Source organism: Vidua chalybeata, chromosome 3 (genome assembly GCF_026979565.1).
Source record: "Vidua chalybeata isolate OUT-0048 chromosome 3, bVidCha1 merged haplotype, whole genome shotgun sequence".
NCBI classification, from domain to species: Eukaryota; Metazoa; Chordata; class Aves; order Passeriformes; family Viduidae; genus Vidua; species Vidua chalybeata.
The window spans coordinates 20,335,252-20,356,500 of NC_071532.1; positions in this window are offsets into that span (position 1 = coordinate 20,335,252).

The window sequence follows — 21,249 nt, forward strand, 5'->3', positions numbered from 1 at the left end:
AATGGGGAAAGGACTCATGGCCTTCTGAAGTGCAGTACAGAAAATTTGTCAAATGCTTTGCCTGAGGGGGTCTCGCGAAGTTTCACTTTATCTGGGTGACTAAATCTAGATTAAGGATGCATGGTTCTGCCAGTTGCTGCTTTTCAATTTAGATGCTTGTACTGTATGTTTATTTATTTATTTTTAGGATATTGATTTTGTCAGGAGGCGAAGCAAGGGTTGTAGGAAAAAAAATGTAAGTCTAGAAGTCAGCAGTGTTGGACTTTTAAGGGGATAATGAGATTTGCTTCTAAAATAAAATCTTTGCCAAGTGCACCAGTTTTATCTAGGCTACAAAGTCCCAAGTTTTACTGTCATTCAAGGGCAATGACAAAGTGCCCTTGACTCCTTTGGGAGCAAGTCTGGAGCATGACAACACAGCTGCCAGTAAGCGATAACCTGGCAGGGATGGGAGTGGGTTGCCAGAGTGCCTGGCTGTGAGCTGCATTTCCAGCACCCTTCAGGCAGCAGCAGTGCCAGGTTAGCTCCTCTGAAGTGAAAAGCCAGTGGTGTTACCCCAGATTTGGACCTGGTGCTAGGAGATGACCCCATAGCACCCAGGAGTGTGGTCAGGCCAGCACTTCCCTGATGGCACAACCAGCAGATGCAGGGCATTGTCAGGATGCCTCCAGCCACGTGGCATGTGCTGCGCTGGATCCCTTTAATTTCTGAGGGATCCCGTGGTGATAGGACAAGGAGTGATGTGAGTAAAGCAGCCCTGTTCTCTTGACATCTCTATCAGTGTAAAAAGACAAAAAGCACCATTTTACCAATCATTTCACCTAGACCTTTTCTAGCACTAATTGTACAATTAATTCCTTAATCTATTAAGAGAGTGAAAAAAAAAAGTACTTACACTTAGCAGGTAGTTTGAATCGGAGTTGGGTTGTGTCTTTTTTCTTTTAAACCTTTAAAACTGTATTTGCTTGATGTACTTCAAATGTTTTATTGCTCATACTACAGTACATAACAAAGTAATTGTGTAATTAAGAGATAATGTCAATGCAATAGACCATTGTTGACAAGCTAATAGTCTCCTGCTGCTATTGAAATGCCAAGGCAAAGCTAAAGAATATGCAGGAAAAACATACATGCAGGAAATTAGATGAGGTTGTTTGTTTTCCAACTGAACTGGCATGCTCAGATTGGCCAACCTGTAATTTAGTATAGGTTGGATTCCCTCCACAACAAAATACTAGTTATGCAAAGGAGTGCTCAGGTATTGTACAGCAAGATGGTGCATATGGCAGGGAAGGGGATGAGAGTCAAAAATACACCACTGCTGGTTCTGGGTCTGGTCTCCCAGGAGGAGCCATAGCAGAAGCATTCATGCAGAAAAAGTGCCTGAAGCCCCCATCAAGTGAGATGCTCTGTTTGCTATCCTGTGGAGGATCTCTGTGGCTAGAACCACTGGATGATTTGACCCCATATTTTTTTATGCACCAAAGTGAAGGAAGACACCTAAGCTTTAGCTGGATTGTGACACAGCCTCCTAATTTAGCCTTGTGGATGTACACTAAGCCTCAGGGCTAGAAGCTCACTGACTCCTGTGTGCTAATTCATCACTAGCCCTAGTCACGCTTCAGAGAAGTCTGAGCTATTCTGAGTTCCTTCCCTGCAACTTTCTGCCAGCAGCACCAGTTCAGCTGCCTTGTCCCCAGGAGCAGCAGTCCCCATCTGCTGTCCCCCTGCGCTGTTGAAACTGCAGGGATTCAGAGCTGCTGCCAGCTCCAGGGTGGCTGTGCTTTTTGTGCCCGGGAAGCCCTCACCATGGGCTTCCTGAGATACTCAAGCTGAGCCAGAAAGCATGGTCCAGTGTTTTATTGCTGCTGGCAAAGCAACCACAACTCATGTTCACACTAAATTACAGCCAAACACTTAACAGAGGGGGGAGAAATCCAGGACACAGTTTTAGCCCACAAGCTTCCAAGCAGAAAGATGGAGGGGAAATGTGGATTGTCAGCCAAACAACCACAGAATCACTGAATGGTTGGAATTGGAAGATACCTGGAGATTATCTAGTCCAACCCTTCTGCTAAAGCAGGTTCACCTAGAGCAGACTGCCCAGGATCACATCCAGGCAGGTTTTTAATATCTCCAGTGAAGGACGATCCACAGGCTTTCTAGGCAGCCTGTGCCAGTGCTCTAGCATCCTCAAAGTAAAAAAGTCTTTCCTAAAATTCAGATAAAACTTCCTGTGTGTCAGGTTTTTTGCTCCTTCACCTGTCACAAAATACTACTGGTCCCATCGTCCTGATACCCACCCTTAAGCTACTTGTATGCATTGATAAGATCCCCTCTCCATTCTCTTTCCTTCAGTCCTTCCTCAAAAAGTCAGCAGATGGCTGAGCAGTGCTTCCTTGCCCAGGAATAAAGTGTACCAAGACACACAGACACCCAAGGCTGGAGACAGAATTCTGGATAGAGATGCTACACAGTATGACCCAGGAAAGAATATTGTGTTGGTACTGTTCAAAGGGGACTGTGGCTTCCACGGTGTCCCTGACAAGGCCATGCTAGCATGTCACTACCAGCCATGTGATTTCCAGCATTTACTACTGTTATTTATATAAGAGAGTTGGTTTCTTCTTTTTTTTTTAAATGCACCCAACAAAAATAAATTATCTCTGAGTTGTTGCATTGTCTTGGTACATTTAATACATTAAAAATTATCACATTGATTGAAAAAGGTTGAAAAGTTGCAAAATCAAAGATAACAATGAAAAGTGGTTTGTGCAAGCTTTCTTCAGTGTTTTTTGGGCAAAGCACGTGTCCTGGACTTTAATTTCATGCCCACATACACCATCTTCAAGTGCCCTCACCACCTGGAGAGTATAGTGAATTTGCTTCCCCCAGAAGCAGCTGTTCCGTAATTCATTTTATCTTAATTTGTCTATGTTCAGCCCCAACTTATTTATGTACACTGTGAAGGCTTAATCTGAAGACAACATTAATCATAAGTTCTTTAAAACATTCATCATTACAATGTTTGAGTGGTTTGAAAAAATAATTGATTGATATACACAGCAAATCTTGAGAATTGATGTGGTACTGCTACTTCCCATGGAGATGGGGAACTGAGATGGTGAGATATTACATCTGAAATGTCCAGCTGTGCTGGGTGCTGCATTTGAAAGTCCTGACTTGGTAGGGGATGTTAGGTTTTGAGGCACTTTAATTGCTTTGAGTCTGGTTGCTGATTTCTCTCCTCTGTTTTGCCAACAGATTCCATAGCCTGCACGGTGCAGAGACAGGATATGGAAAACACAGGGTTAGAATCTCTCTGCCCAGCATCACACACAAGCCCTGTGCCTGCAGTACAGACAGAATCCATTTTTCCAAGCAGCATCACATTGACTCAATCATGAGAGCCCTGTCCACCATCTTCTCCAGGTCCCTAAAGTGTTTGCTTTTTTCAAAGCGTTTGCTGTGAACGTTTTCTCCGTGGCAGTAAAAGATGAAGGTCATATAAGCTGCACTTTGCTTTACCTGCAGAGGTACTCATTACCCCTCTTTCCCTGATTATCCAGACTAGATACTTTTTTTGTAAATACAGGGGTTTTCAGTCATTGTGTGTCAGGGCTTCCTTGCTAGGGAAAGTAGGGCATTAGAAGGGGTTGGTGTATACCCAAATTTCTTCCAAACCTGCACTCTGGTGCAAAACGTTTGTAGTCAGACTACCAAACAGAGGCCATCTAAGAACTGGAAATATAGCAAAAGGGACTCCCCAGAGCAGGACTAATCATGTTCACTGAATGAAACAGAAATCCTGTTGAAAAGCATAGCAGGCTATCCCACAATTAGAGAATCAGTCATAATGCACATAGGAATCTAATTAGGATTGTAAATCATAACAACCCTGAATCATTAGGATATTTCAGATGTGGAATTTCTAAGTTTCATAGGATCTGGGGGAATAACTCAGACACAGGGAAGATAATTCATGGCAGTTAGAGCCAGGAAACATCTACCAAGTTTGGGGAGAAAGCACAGCTCTTTGCATCAGTGGTAGTCAGTAGGCAACAAAGACATGCAGGACTTTATTGAAGGGACCAGTGATCCAGCTGTCACTAGTGTCACACAAGGACAGCTAGGTGCTTAGAGCATGACTTATCCTGCCTGCAGACCAGGCCCAGCAATGACAACCAGCAGCAAAATGCAGCTCCCTGTCCAAGCCAGGAACCAGCAGATAGTGAAGTGAGGCTCAGCAACAGTGCTGTCTCTCCCTGCATGTGGGCTGGCTACCAGAACTTGCCCAGGGAGAGAAGCAGGCAGCTCAAGGCACTGTGACGGCTGTCACCAGGATTCACTCCTGGAGGCATGGAGATACTTGTTAAGCTCTACTTCTGCCACTTGCTGCAGCCTAGTATCTCTGTAGTCCTCTAAGGGAAACACTTCTTTTAATTACTGTCTCAATGCCTGATCTTAGACTTTTTGGCTTTATAGCACTGCAGGTGCCTATGCCATAAGCTGTATACATCTAGATAAACTGTCCTCAAATACTACATTGGCTTCTTACTAGTATGGTGCAAGACTTTCACTCATCTTACTTTCTCCTTGGTAAACACTGCAATTTGGTTCCTACTAAAAGAGAACAAAAAGCTTTTCACTCCAGAAAATGACTGAACTTTGATTCACATCATTTAACAAAAAAAGGGCAAGTTTGGCAGAGTGCTTCAGTGATCACAAAACCACATGAAAATAAACCCATGATAGAGCAAACTAGTGTTTTCAACCCCTTCCCCCACCCACCCTTCCCCTTTACTTCTTCTTTTTTAAAGAATTGTCAAAATTCCATTTTCTTTTTGATTGCTTAAGTGCACTGAGTCTTCCAGAAGATACAGACATTATACATAATGAAGAGCTGGCTCTTCTACAATCCTGCTACATGAAACACGTACATTCAAACTCTAAAAGGGTCATCATAAAGCCTGTCCAGGCTTTCTTTCTTTTATTCTCTTTAAGAAACATATTACTCTACATTAGCAGTGGAGTTGGACTATATAACTTTTAAGGCCCCTTCCAACCCAAACCATTCTATGATTCTACAATTCTTAGCTCAAGTCTTCCTACACTAGCTCTGTAATCATGTTTCCCATTGTCCCACTTGAAAACAGATACTCCTGGCAATTTTCTGGCACTTGGGCTGTCCCATGCAAATTTTGTGACCAAAAGCAAAGCCCAAGCACAAGGACATCACAAATGCAGTTACAGAGAGCTAGCAGCGGGAGGGGGAGGGCAGGATAGGCATCTCACTCTGCACCAGGCACATTCCTACTTGTGGGTGATATGTCCATATGCATACCCTTCTGCCTGGCTCTCAAGTGCTGCCTGTATGGCACCTGATGGGGTACCCAAAGTCTGGTACTGTACCTCTACTGCCACCCCCTTCTTCACAGCCAAAATGGTACAGGAAGTTAGGAAATTTCACATCAAAGGTGCTGCAGACAGTTCTCTAGGGCAGGCAGGATGCAGCCTTGATTAATCAAAAATGGAAAACTATTCTAAAAGCTGGTAGTGCTCAGGACCACTTCTGTTAATAAACAAGTCATGGTTTAGGAATGGTAATCCCCAATTTAGTGTTCCCACTGAGACTCTCCACACGACACTGGCACTGGCTTGCTCCCCCTCCCTTTTCCCTTTGCAGAGGGCTGGAGAGAAGAATTGGAGACACAAAAGGTAAAGATCATGGGGTGAGATGAGAACAATTTACCAGAATCAGCAATGAGATAAGAAAACAAATAGCAACAGCAACAATATTAATAATAAAACTGTACAAAAGAGAGAGAGTGATTCACTTGCAAAATTCTTATTGCAGAGCTCAAGCCAACCTAACTGCAGCCACACTATCCTAACTGGAAAAGACCTCCATTCTCCTGGATGCACTTCCTTTGCCCCTGGAAAGTCTCTTCATTCCACTCCTGGTAATACCTGAGGTGTAGAAGAGGTATAGAATAACCTCTAGTCTTAACTTTCCCCCTCTTAACCTAAAGTCTTGACTTTCCCCAGCCTCCCAGCTACTTCAAAAATTAAATGGTTCCTGTCCAGAACCAGGACAAAATGTCATCATTCTGGTGCTATGGATATCACTTTCTGCTTCATAATTCCGTATTTAGATAGGATTAGTTAGAGGGATGCTTAAGGCACTAACAACAAATTAAGTGTCACTTCATCTAAACACCTAAGATTGGGCTTTAGTAGGATTAAATCATATTTGAGGGCTTTATTAAGTGGAGGTGTCCATAACTGCACACCTAAGTTAGTCATGAATGAGGAATATCATCACATTTTTTTTAGGATATGATTATTATTACCTTAGAAGTGGAAAAGGCTTTCAGATGACAAATTAACCAACCTTGGAAATTATAGATTCATTGCCCTGCCTTCATCTCTGTTGACAGGTTTGTGATTCTGTGTGTGTCTAGCTTACTTAAAAAGACATTCAATTTAGGGAAAGAAAGTCCCTCCTGGAGAAACTTCATGAACAAGGACAGCTGTACAGGGTACAGAAACATGCAGTAAAAGGCAAGGGAAGGAAGCACCAACAAGGGCTTGCAAGGGAGGCAGGCTGGAGAGGGGATCTTTGGATTTCTGTGGCAATGGCTCACTGACATGCAGTTACACTCTCTGCACACATACACAGAGCCAGCCTTAGCAAAGGACGATAAGCAGAGGTCAGATCTGCAGTTTGCATCGGGCTTCTCGGATGGCTGGGAGCCATTCTTCAGCTATTCTCAGCTCTTGTTCCCACTGAAAATTCTGATGGAAGTTCACTGACAGCTGGTTCAGACACCATCTCAGACCTCAATGCTTTGTGTTCATCTTGCTTATTGTCCTGCTTGCTGTATCCAACTAGACTGCTTTGTATCCTAAACACAGAAAACCACTTAGTGAGAATTATCTGCAGACATATCCCAAGTTTCCAGGGAAGAGAATGTCATATTTTTCTGCAATTTCCAGTAATGCAGTATAATTTAAAAATATGGCATCAGGGGGAATACCCAGAGGGTGGCCATTGCTTTCCCTCCTGCACCAGCTCTCATCTCATAGAGCATGACAGTTTGTGAGGCTGAAAGACACATGCCAAGGCAGGGTGTTTTACTCCAATGGCCTGTGCTATTAGTCAAGCCATGTGTCAGGACCAGCATAATTGTGTTTACTTGATAAATTTGAGGAGTAAGTGCAGCTCTCTCCATCAGTTCCAAATGAGTCAAGGCCTTTGAGTTTAGTAATTAACCTCAGGAATTGTTCCAGTCACTCAAATATACACAGTATGGTGTGAGTAAATTCATAGCCAGCACTTGCTAAATATGTATGCATGGATCTTTTGAAGCATATAATTTACTCAGTTATAACATTATACTTTGGTGTGTACTTTAGGCTTATTTTTGCCATAGCAGACACTGACTGTAAGCTTCCAGTTTCTCTCATGTATGGTCATTTCTCTGTTTCTGAAGCTTTTCAATGATGTATGCAAATGCCCAGTCCATAAACAGCACAAAGGCCATTTGCATGGGGAGGCAGAGTCTGCAGAGACACCTGGGCTCCCAGTGCCTGTAGGAAGGCTGAGGGTCTAGGAATTTCCCTGATCAAGAGCTCCCATGCTTGTCTAAGTATCACTCCTGGTTTTGTTCATTTGTACCTCCTAAATCTGCAGTCCCAGGTGTAGTGGAAGAACTTTCTGTGAATCCAAAGGGAATGATTTTTCCAATAACATGTGGTCTGACCTTTAAAGTCTGGCTAAGTAGGCTAGTGATTACTGCAGACATCTCATACAAACTGATGCCTGTTTCTTTCAATGTAATCTATTGCTTCTCTTCAAAATTAAACTGATACTGCTACACTTTGTAACCAGGTCAATTTGTACAGGAGCTTGCATATGACAGAGTTGTTCTTATATCAATAACAGTTCAAGAATTAAAGAATTAAAATTTTAAGCATCCAACTGTTAATATCCCATAATTCCAATCTGTTTATTCTTATAATTGGATCATCCCACAAGGTGATACATATTTCTTAGGCAAACACTGTCTTATGCAATAAAACTTTTCAGCTTTTATAAGTTATTTCACTCCACTCAAACCAAAGCCCAAACTAACACTACTTTATGATTGCCTGACCATTTTCTTGCAACTTAATACATACAGATATGCATATTTTACTTTCTGTGCTCTCTGAATTACATCCTCTGCGGTTTGATTATGGGGACCTTGATGTGATAAACAAGCTAATTGCCATGGCAACCCTGCCAGCCTGGCTCTGCCTGAGGTTGCTGACAGAACACTTCCACTCCCCTCTCAGATCTGACATGTCAAAGCCCAGGTTAACGTTCTCTTTCCATTTCAGGTGATTATTTCCCAATTATGGTGGCATCTTTAGGCAGAGAAACATCTGTTACCTAAAAGAGCTTTTCAAATCAAAATAAGGCAGAGGGGCAGGGAGGAGCTGGCATCATCCACAGTCACCTCACAGGCTGGAAAGGAAGAGTGAAATGTTTTGACAAGCACACACTGGAAACAAAGAAGCCAACATAAATGAGGCCAGTCTCCAGAGAAAGAACTGCACTGAGTTTAACACCTCTGGCAACTAGGCCAAACACAGCCACTCACTCAGTACCCCGTACTGGGATAACAGAGAGAGCTGGAAGAGTAAAAGTGAGAAAACTTGTGGTTTGAGATAAGGACAGTTTAATAGGTAAAGCAAAAACCACACACACAAGCAAAATAAATCAAGGAATTTATTCATCACTTCCCTTTGGCACGTAGGGGATCAGCCATTCCCAGGAAATCAGGGTTCCATCACACAAAACGGTGACTTGGGAAGACAAATGCCATCACTCTGAATGTCCCCTCCTTCCTTCTTCTTCCCCAGCTCTATATGCTGTGCAAGATGCCATATGGTTTGGAATGTCCCTTTGGTCAGTTGGGGTCAGCTGTCCTGGATGGCTCTCCTGCCAGCTCCTTGTGCATCCCCAGCTCCCTCACTGATGGGATGGGGTGAGAGTCAGAAAAGGTCTTGCCTTTGTGTAAGCTCCGCTCAGCAATAACAGAAACATCTTTATGTTATATGATTTCCAGCACCAATCCAAAACAGTCCCATACTTCCTACTATGAAGAAAATTAGCTCCATCCCAGCCAAAACTAGAACAGCCAGTTTTTATAAAACCAGTTCTTTACTTAATGGTTCAGCTCCTGGAATTCAGGGAGGATCTTTTGTTGTTGTTGTTATTGGTCTAGTCTCCCTAGCTTTTGTAGTTGCTGAGACATGTGAAAACTTGACCACTATAGTACACAGAATGCTCATTAACCAGAGCCAAAAATACCAAATATCCCCAGAATATGACTGTAAACCAAACTCAGTATTTCAGTGATGATGCTGTTGAGTCAGGGACGGGACAAAATGACTCCAAGTCACAGAAGGCGAAAAAGAGTTTATTGAAAGTAGCGCATCTTCTTATAGTCTGACTCGCTAAGGTGAAATATGATTGGTCTCAAAGTAAAAACCTTTCACACTATTGGTGAACTATGTATAACAAACTCTGGAAGAACATACCTATAAACAACATGAACAGAAAGAGAGATAATAATTATTTTCATTCTTTCTCCTAACTTTCCCAGGCTAGGTCTGGAAGAATTCTCTCTCTGACTGAACTGAGAATATCCACACAGTGGCAGTTTCCTTTTGTAGAACGTTTTGTTGGAATAGACCATAAAGATCATCAAATTCTAACCTCCCTGCCATGGGCAGGGATGCCTTCCACTAGACCAGATTACTCAAAGTCCCATCCAACCTGGTCTTGAACACTTCCAGTGACATGGCATCCACAGTCTGTTCCAGTGACTCACCACCCTCACAGAAGAAGAATTTCTTCCTAGTGTCTAATCTAAACCTACCCTCAGTGGAAAGCCATCATCCATTGTCCTATCACTCCACACCCTTGTATAACGTCCCTCCCCAGCTTTCCCATTGGTTACCAAGGCTACTGTAAAACTTCTTTTTACTTGCTTTAAAACTTTAGAACCAGCAACTCTGAAAGCCACCCTAGACAGCCAGAGCTGACAGTCCTCATGGAGTATTCAATAACTGAAGAGGCAAGGGAGGGTCTGTAGCTCAAGCTGACAGCAGGGCTACAAAAGTTCAGCTTCAGTTTTGACAGCACAGTACTGGGTGTCCACAGGTCTCCTTAAATAAAGGTTTCTCACAGGGCTGCTGCAGGATCCCGACAGCACACATTTTACTTCCAGCGATATGGAAGAAATGGTTTAGGAAAAATGTCAGTACTGATTGTACTTCACCCTTAGATGTTCACCTGAGGTTTCATTGGAGGCTTTAAAATTGACAGGTTCCCAAAGGTAGTGTTAGAACTGTTCAGTGTGATTTCCTGCAGACCAGCACACAGGCATCAACTGGATTTGATGAAGGAATCACTGATTACCAATGACTTCTGTTTGAGAAAGATCTCTTTTAAGGAATCCCTCCTCTGTTCATTTGCTTTTGTTTTTCTGATTCTTCTGGGCTTCTGGGATCAAACAGAAGCCGGAAATACTAAACTGTCAGGAAAAAAGAAGTTGTTTTTCCTGTATTTTCTGAAAAGATTTGAAAAAGGAAGCCCTGGATATCTCAAAAGAAAGTCTGCTAGGGTCCTAGAGGTGTTGGCTTGGTGGTATAGACGTAGGAGCAGAGCCAAGTAAACATTTCACAAGAAATAAATCATACAATGAATGCCACCATTTCAGTACTTATGAAATGTCCAGAGGCAGATTGGAAAACTCTCAGATGTGTCTGTTATTCACAGTTGTCCATGAACATTCCTAGTGAATAATTAGAAGTTGACAGTTCATTACAGTTGTGAGTGCTGCACTGTTAAATTCACATTTTGCCATTCACGTCCTAAATTCCATAATAACATAGACAAGTGGTGCAAGAGCAAACACAAGGATATGCTAAGCAGACTAGAGCATGTTTTGAAGGTAAATTAATGAAATTTATCATGTACTTTGAAGCTACGCGATAAAGAGTTTTGGGGAAGCATAAGGAAATATCATTGTGAAGAATAATTTTTGCAAACAAAGTAAAATTCAATTTTGTCTGCCAAGCTACTTGGAAAGCAGTATGAGGAAGGCACACCAGTCACCCTCACCCTTCTTGCCCTTGCTGCTAATAAGAATTAGTGCACTAACCCTATCATCCAGCAGTCTGGTTTTGATTTTCTGATTAATGGCATGATTAGCTGATACATAATCAGCAATAAGCTGGCTCATCACACTCTTCTCCCTTTTCCTACAGATACACTTCATGGCATGATCTTTATTTGGTCTTCCCACCTCAACTGACATCTAGTCATATCACTGATACAAGCATGTAGTTCTTCCTCCTAATCTCCAGTGGATTCTTAACTAACCGATTAGCCCAGGAAGTATACTTTAATCAGTTTAAAGATGGAATACTTTGATCTCATCAGGGCCAATCTCTCATTTCACAAACAAATCTTCACAAGTTCTACATGCTCACAAGAAATCAGAGTTGGAACATTTGTTGCAGTCACACCTTCTTGGCAGTCTTAATGTAGTTCCTGAAATCTTTCAACAAAATAGAGTCAGCATGAGCAGCATCAGTGAAATTATCTCCTCCTCATCCACTCCACAACATGTTGCATTTTTAATAGCAATCAGAGGCAGTAAGAGGTTCAGCTCTCTTCAATGATCCAAGCACTGTATGATTGCTGGAAACAGCTTCTGTCCTGGCAATCTTACAGACACCAAAGCCAGGAACAGACACAAAAACAGCAGGAAATAGGAAATACCCCTGCCAAGGAAGTGTTAAAAGCTCATGCACTCCATGCACAAAACTTCACATGCTACAGTACACACAGCATGGCAGAAACACTTCTTAGTGTCACCCCAATGCTCCTCAGTCTTCCCAGCAAACCTGTCCCCAGGACTCATGTTTGGGACTGTACTTATATGACCCAGTTAGGTAATGAGTCCATTTAGGCTCACCAAAGAGACGACATAGTGAGAGGTGCTTCTCCACAGGCATTGCAGAGCCTTCCAAAACAATTGATCTCTGGGAAGGTTACCAGACTAGCTAAACCCTTACAAAGATGTCCCTAGAGATGTGAGAGTCCTCTCTCTTGTCCCCAGTATATATTTCTGTAGTGTAATTTGCCACATGAGTTTCTGTCAATCATTCTTGTCCCTCTATAGCTCTGAGAAGTAAAGAAGTTGCTGTCACTCTCAGACTTGGTTAAACCTGAATTGGTTTCACCTTCAAGGTGAAAGTGTTTGTTCACTACTATCAATCAGGCCCTTGAACCATCCACTGTCATGGACAATGAACCCTTTCCATGGTCACGGCTTACAAACCCTCATTTACAGAATGACTCTCACAAAGAGCCTGACTGAAGGTTCAATAAAGAAATCTGTCAGAGCCTGGCTTCTGGGCCATGACACATGGAATACAAAATTATATTCATTAGCTCCCAAGCCCTTGTTAGGTTCCCTGCTACTCTCTTCAACCGCAAAAATTATTATGTAAAAAATGTTTTAAAAATCAGTGTTGATTAATAAAAGTAATTTCAAGAATCTGTACTAAAGAGTATTCAATTTTAAATTCATTTCCCCTGCCTAATAGTCTGAGAATATCTGAGTAATGGTATGGCAATATGAATGCATTGCCCATTCAGTCCTGGGTAAGCCTGTCTTCTTTGGTGGCAAAAGCCACTCACCCACCACAACTCCACCTCCAGTTTACAGCTGCTCAATGGCATCTGACAGGACTGCTAAGAAATTTATTGCTCCTGTTTTACCATCATACAGAGTTAAAACTTGCTTTTTAGGTGAAGTTCTAGGTGCAGGTATAGTTTTAAAACAGCACAGGAGAAACTAATATAAAAGGACATCTGATAACCACAGAAATTGTGCTCACTTCATAGTAATCATGAGATCCTTACAACAGAAAGCAACAAAAACAATGTGTTCTCCATTTGATCACAAATAGACCATTTTAGCAGTCAGTTTTCTATTAAAAAAAAAATAGAAAGACAAAAAACTTCTCCGGCTTTTCCCTGTTTTGTTGCAGATCCCTGCACATGATCTTCTGAGTGATAGTGATGGTTCCTGCCTTGCCCAAATCACACAGAGCCTTCCAGCAATGCCAAGGAGCACTGTGCCAGCAATAGCAATTATTTTTATGGGAAAGTAACTATCTGGAAATATTCATGGTGTTTCTCAGCTTTTCTGGATATTAAACAACAGAAAAAAGAAGAGTTACTGATGCATGTTCTGTGGACAACCACTGTGTAACAGCAGGATCCTCAGCATTGATAGTGGATAGAAAAGGATTCCAAATGCACACATTGTAGCCAAACATCAAAGTTTTGGATTTCCTGACCAAATATTCAGCTGCTTTTTTATACTAGTTCATTTTAACTCGAGTAACTTTTGGGCTCAGAAGCGTCTTCAAAGTCAAGGTCATTTTGGCATGATCCTATCTCCAAAAATAGCTTCAGGAAAAATGTTTTCTTTCAAGAAAAAGCTTCAAAATGCTCTATAAACTTAGGAACACAGGGACAATTTAACCACATGAGTGAAACCCCTCAGGTAAGGAATGTGTTAGCTGTTCAATAGTTCATGAGGACAGTGTACAAGAATATAAGATAGGAAAAGCAAATTCAGGGAAGGAGGAAGGAGAGAGACACATTTTAGGGGAGCAAAGATATACAACAAAATACCTGAACTCCAGTGTAGAGTTAACCTTGAGTTTACTAATTTCCTCATTTAGGGTCACATTTTTTATCTGGAAATTAAATTATGTAAATGTTTGCTCATATTTGCACAATAATGTGAGATTTACTCCTGAACTGTGACAGTGAGTGTAAAGTCTTAGTAAGATCAAAATGAGCTAAAACCATGAGAGTGAAATTGTTTGCACTTTTCTGCCAAATGTGTTTTTAAAGGCATATGAGCACAGTGTAAGTGGTACCATTGCCTCAGGAAGAATGTTTTTTGCTAATATTTGCCACCTTTTTCTATATAGAAATTTGACTGAAGTTGCCCATCTAGCAAGGTAGGCACATTTCCAGCAGAGATTTCATGATCACAGATCTTCAAATATGGCCCCTATTTCACAATTCTTCAGTAACAGGAAAAACTAGATACCACATTCAAAAGAGTGACACCAAAACACTGTATCCCTGAAGTTTTCCTAGCAGCCAAGGGTTTCTTGTGTCTTTTGGGAATACATCTGACTGTTTATTGGGCTATAACATGAAGCAGCATGTCTACAGAAATAAGACCATTTCTCCTGTGCACAGCATGGCCCCTGGCATGCAAGGGCTGGAATGTTCCTTTCAGCACAGGCAGGCAGTTTTCCCTCAGGTTAGAAACTAAAAACTGTCACATGTCATCTGCAATGTAGGTGTAGACAAAGCACGTTGGAATTCAAAAGCCCTGCTGTACTCTGATTATCACTTTTAGCTCTTCTCTTCAGATGAGAAATCACTTGATTGTCTCTCCCAGCTACCAATACATGTAGCGTGGAGGACAGACAACTCCAGAAGGAGTCAGTGAGATGCAGATGCAGATGCAGATGCAGATGCAGATGCATCTCAGTTGTAGAGATACTCAAGAACAAGAACAAGTAAATCAATGGCCAGGATCATAAGGTAAGGAGGAAAGAGGAACAGAAATAGGTGGCAGTGTTTAAAAAGAAATAAATCTGAATTCACGCAATGCAGCTGGGCCTCTACAGGAGCAATTATCTAATCAAAACTTATTCTGAAAAGCAAACCAGGAGCTGAGGTTTTTTAACTCCCACCAGTCAGCCTTACCCCCACTTCTGTGTAGAAAAGCGGAGCACACTTCAAACTGTGCCACCTCAGCTGTGCGTGGGAGGCTGCCGCAGAGCTGGCGTTGTTCAAGCTTCTCCCAGACAACACCACTTATCTGCAGCTCAGCACCACTGATGTGTTCCCTGAAAGGCAGAAAGAGGGGACCACGAGAAGCTAAATGTTGTGGAAAAACTGGCTGCTATTCTCACAACACTCAATAGGCACTATTTTCATGGGCTCTTTTATTCTTTGCTGGAGATGGTAAGCAGTGAAACAAAGAGTGGCAGTTCTCTGGGATTTTGGCAAGTGTGCACAAATTACAAAGCATTGAATGTACTGTTGATCAGCTTTCCTCCATTTCTGTTCCAAGGGTCTGGTAATTTTGAGGTTCCCTTGAATAACTGCTCGCTCCAAACCATTGCTCAATCTGAAGTGAACAGAATTAGCACTAATAATAACAGCAATAAGATACTTGATGTGGCATGACTTGCACCAGAGCAGTAGTTCAGTTTTTGCCTGGATTCAGAAGGTTTTTACAAGTGCAAATGGAAGAGATCTACTTCAACCGGAATAAAACCTCCATAAAAACATCCTGCAGAGTGCAGAAAGAGGTTTGCACTGACTGTGGCTACCACAGTAATTTAGCAGTCCAAGTTGCCAGTGTTTACTTCCCATTGTGTGCTAGTTTTGTTCATTCTTTCAAGGTGTCCCCCATGTTTAACACAAGGGATATAAAAGATCTTAGCAGACAGAGAGGGTTGCCTCTTATAACTCCCTGTAAAGCATAATCAGTAACAATATTAGGCTTTAGACACTGAAATATATCCTGGTGGCTCAGATCCCAGAAAGCCACGAGGACTTTCAATCATTTATAATTTTAAAAAGCTTTTCAATTAAGATTTCCAGACCTGCTCTCTGCTTGTGGGTAATATTTTTATTTTATTATTCATTAGAATTCTTTGAATAAACTGTTCAGCAGCTTTTTGAGACTGGAACAAAAATGGGCAGTCCTCAGTACGGATTTGCACAAAAGCCTGAACTGCAACATTGAAGCAAATGGTATTGAAAATTAAGCACTGGCATGGATCCCTCCTTTGGGAGAAAAGGATTAGTAATCCAAAAATCAGGACTGTGAACCTGAACTGTGAAGCATTTTGCAAACAGCAGAGCCAGAAAGAAAACAAATCTGCTCACCTAGTCCAGCCTTCTCCATCACAGAGACATTAGGGCTTTCCTGATTCATTTCTGTGAATGATCTTTGGCTTGATCTTCAGAAAACATCTAGTCTGGATGGCAGCATTTTGTTGACAGAGGTGCAAACCTCTCACAAAGCACCTGGTGCCTGTGCTTAATAACTACTACAGGCAGAAATGCCTGCTCTGTTTTCAGATCAAACCCCTGGAGGTGCCCACCTCAATGGTGCCAGATGCTTGTTGCTGAAGGAAAAGCATTCATACCTGCGGTACCCCCACAGCAGCAAGGGCAGGCAACACACTTTAAAAGCTACAAATGGGCTGGTTTTGCTAAAGCTGAATTTACTTTTGGTACCACTCAAGCCCCATCCTTCACAATAGCAGTATCGGTGTTTTGCAGTCTTGGACAAATGCCTGCAGAAGCATTACAGAATCATTATATTTCATCTCCCCCCATTTTCTGCTGAAGATGAAGTAGCAAGTGATATTTTTCATTTACTTTCCAGCACACATTAAGCTGCACGCTGTTAAATGGCCGCTTTGTGCTCCCTGAAGGCAGTCTGCAAACCTTTCTGAAAGCCTCCAGGAGAAAAGGAGCTTTCCAACAAAGTTTATTCCTCTTCATTATTGATTGTTTAAAAGATTAATAAAATATGACTCCAAAATCTAGTCACGTTAGGCAACCTGAGCAAACAAAGCTGTGAATCTGAGACTGCTCTGTTCAGAGCTGTAACAGGTTCTGATAAAAGGGCATCAAATATTGGAGGTAATGACTCCTCTTGGAGATGTGAAGCTAAGGAAACCCTTGTACCTGGATTTACCTGTTTCATTCAAGGAGAAGCAAGAAATGTGAGAGTCCATTGTGCAGCTGCTTGGGGTACGTTAGGACTTTCTCAGTTTTCCCCTGAGGTTTCAAGTGCCTGGGCCAGGTCTGAGATGCTAAGCTAGAAATGTCTTTGAAGTTAAATCATTTGTTGCATAGATTTTAACAGGTCTATAAAAAACCAAGATGCTTTTCATTATGCACACACCCGCAATGCTTTCAATATGCACATTTTAGGGCAACAAATGGGATTAGGGACAGTTCCCCTGTATCTATGGTTGTACAGCTATCCAGTGCATTATGGAAAAGTCTGTCATCTCTGAATCCCACGGGCATTTTGTCATTAATTTCATGAGGCTGACATTTCAACACTATGTTTTCTCCTGCTCACATTTGATGCAAGACCTAGAAAGAAGGTAGTGAACTTGACATTAGCTTTTGCAAAATGCTTCTTCTCCTTGATAGAAATGTGTACTTGCCCTACAAAGCCCAGTGAAATAAATGAGTAGAAACACTTAACAATGTGGCTCATTTGTGGGATGGAGGGTCAGGCCATCATTTAGAAACAGTGAATATATAATGTCTTGCTTTGTCGTTCTGAGTAATTTAGTCCCAGTAAGCACACTGAAAAGCTGCATTTACATTTGAAACACTTCTTGAGCAGGACTCCACAGAAATCATAGAACATCATTTAACAGTCCATTTTCCTGGCCTGTTTTCTTTCTCCACCTCCCAGCCCAGTGCTACTTTTCTGTAAACACATAAATCAGCATCATCTATATTCATTAGGTTAGTCGATCTGTTCAGTGCAAAATTACCCGTTTTGCATGAGTCTTCCCCTTTCTGATTAATATAAATTACTTAAGTTAATTATGTTTCTCTTCATAGAAAAATATTTGTCAAACTGTAAAAGCATCAATAAAAATAAAAATAAAAATGTAGAATTTACAAGGGAACAGATGTGTAAACAAGATCAGGATGGCTTGTACCATACCCAAGTCTTATTTCAGAGGTGCCTACCATCTCATCTAGTCCCATCTCTGCCAAGGAGACCTCACCCTCAATTAGTTGAGAACACCAACTTGACTTGAGATTGAGGAGGTCAGCAGAAAATAAGTAACCCACTCAGATCTATACTATTAGTCTAGAGCAAATATGAGACCTTCGTCCTGCCTTGTGTCTGTTCTACAAGAAAGTTCACCCAAAAATCTCACAAAATCTTGTATAGGTTTAATGGATCAACAAGGTCAACGTTATTTCTTTGTTTCTTATGGTCCTAAATCTGGAAGGCTTCTGATAATGTCAGTTCCCTGTGAGCTTCCTCATCTACAACTTCCTGCTCAGTCTTTACTCTCAAGAACACCCTATACCACAAAGGAGAAAGCATTACTGCTAAACAATATTTGAGCTTTAGTTTCCTTTCCTTCCTTTTTTCTAGGCATTCAACTGCTCTTTCTCATCTTTCTGATGGAATTAAAAAAAATAATTAAACAGAATAACATAAAATAAAATAAAATAAAATAAAATAAAATAAAATAAAATAAAATAAAATAAAATAAAATAAAATATTATACGGATGAGAAGATAATGGACCAAAAGGAGAGATTTTTCCATCACAGACTGAGGAGCAGGAAGCCTGACTTTCAGAAGAACAAACCAGCCACATTCAAATCCCTCTGTGTCAAGTCAAGGACAACTCCTCTCCAATGCATACAGGTGTCACAAGAGGGCTGGCAGCTCCACAGCCTGCAAACATGACCCATCTTCCCCTGGGGTGCAGCTGCATTCAAAAATTAGTTATTTTCCATGGAGCAGGTTGCAGAATAAGTTGCAGATGGTAGAATCAAGTCCAAAGCCCCTTTATTTTAGTACCATTTGCAAGTGTTTGTGAGGCTGCACCTGGACCCCATCCTTGCGCTGAGCAGCACAAAGTTGTGTGACCTTCTCTTGAAACTGTTTCTCCAGTGAGGGGAGCATCATTTCCATTAGAAGCATAGATGTATCCTACAGCCAGGATACAGGAGACTTCCAAGGAGCCTTTCCAGAGTGAGGAAATGTAAAATATATATTCATTTAAACAGTTCACTAGCCTCCAAACCTAGTCAAGCCAAGCTGATTATTAAGTTTGAGGACTTTGGACAGTTTCTATTTGTTCCAACTCAGTTCTCCCACCCTTGCTTTATTTCATCAGGCCAAAGCAGCTTTAAATCTGAGCAGGCCAATGTGCCTGACATTGGATTTACTGAGCTCAAAGCCAGAATGATTTCAAAAATCTAGTAAGGGAAGAAAAAAGTATTGGCTTCTGATTGCCTTAATTCCCATTCAAGCAAAAAAGTCCACTGACTTGTAATTGAAAATCAGTTTTACCTTTTAGGGAAAAAAGAACCAGCATGAGTTATCAGCTGGGGTCTTAGGCAGGGAACTTTTGCTCAAGAAGCCACATTTGTGACCTTTAATTGCCACAGAAAGCTAAATGTAGAAAATATGAAACTCATACATCTGATAACAAATCTACAGTTACTGTTCCTAGCACAGACATAGGTTTTCCTTCCTTACGGAAGGAAGTGGCACTTTTCCATCTCTGATTGAATAGCTATTCATCACAGTCACCCAGTGTTTACTGCACACAGCTCCTCACCTTGATAAAGCCAGCTGCTTTAAAAACAACACAACAGAGCTGGTTTCTCTTTTTTTTTATTATTTTTTTTTTACTTCTAGTCCCATTTCTTCGTGGTCCCATAAGAAAATCCAGTGATATGCCCTGCCATGATTAAATTGCACACACACCCACTGCTGCCACCACAGTCAAAAGGGGAGGATCAACATGTCCAAAAATAATTTCTTTTCATCTGCACAGCTCCAGCATCACATGTGCCACACATGTGCAACAAATCAGCTATGTGCCACCACAGCAATCAACCGTCCTGTATTTCTGGATAGCTGCTGCCATAATATGATACACATAAGAAATATGGGATGTCTTGGGCTCTGTCAATGGGCTGGGGCATGGCTTGTAGAAAAAATAATCTGGTTTCCAAATTAGCATGCTCACAATTATGAGCTTAGAGAGAGAACTAGAACTGATGAGGAGAGTTTCTGGATTTGAGCCAGGAAGTACCACACTGAACTGAAACACTGCAAATAGGGATTTCAAACCAGATGTTGCAGGTGTTATCCGTTGTCCTTGTAGACACTTTTCTCCACAGATCTTAAAGCATGTTTTGAAGAAAGGATGTTATAGTGGAGAAGTTCTAGGGGACAGGAACACAGGACGTGTTTTCAAAGGTACAGCTGAGAGTAACGCACTAAATTTGCCCCAGCTTTCACCTTAAAAAACCTTCACAGACATTGCTTGTCCAGCTGCTCAAAGAATATTGGCATCACAGCTGGCAACAGGATCAGAAGCTTGCTGCTCCCTGCCCAGAGATCTCACTACTCTATAATACACTCTTCCTCTGCCTGCTTTCTAACACAATCCAAAGAGTGTATCTCTGCAGGTTCTTGCATCCCTCCAGCTTCTGATATAATTGATATTAATCTCCCAGTGTTGTAGATATTTGCAGTGCACCAGATGGGCCATTGTTTAATTAATAGTGCTGCTTTCATTCAGTCTGAGCTTGATTAAATGAAAACTCCATCTGTGAAAAACCAAAACCTGCAGGCAGGATACAGGAGAGTGATGCTGCTACCAGCTTTGATGATTTTGAAAGAAGAGATTGTATGGGGTAAGGCTATATTTCCCATCATTTTTATGAAGGAATAAGGGATATTCTGTCTCTAGGCTGACATTAAAACTTGATGTCAAAATAGCCTGGGAAGAAAAAGGAAAAAGAGTGTGTGACTGGTGTTGGGGAGAGGAAAACAAGAAGGTGGGATGAGGAGGGAAACAGTAAGCCGTGCTATGCCTGAAAGGATGATACCCAAGGAATAGTGGTGGACAAAGAAGGCCAGAAGTCATCTTTTTGCCTTCAGCATTTGGAGTTGATAGTTGAGTGAGCATGACCTTGAAAATAACTTGTGGAACCCCTGTTCCCAGCCAATCTTATTCCTTTAACCTCTGCAGACCTCCCTGAAGTTAAAATCCTTTAGCCATCCAGCACACAGCACCATCCATCTCCGACACCCCATCCTTGGGAAGCAGCAGAGCACAACCTTGGTCACTTCCACACTCCAAAAATTAACCTGTGACAAGTGAGGGAGTGCAGGAAGGGGAAGGGCTTTCAGAGAAGGAGCTGGGGCCAGGCTGACCTGAAGCAGTTGACCAGAGAGCACCACAGCCACTCCAGCACCTGCCAGTTGCCTTGGGACTGGTCTGGTGGAAAGCAGCACTTTTTTCATACCGATGCAGACCAGTCACTGTTCAA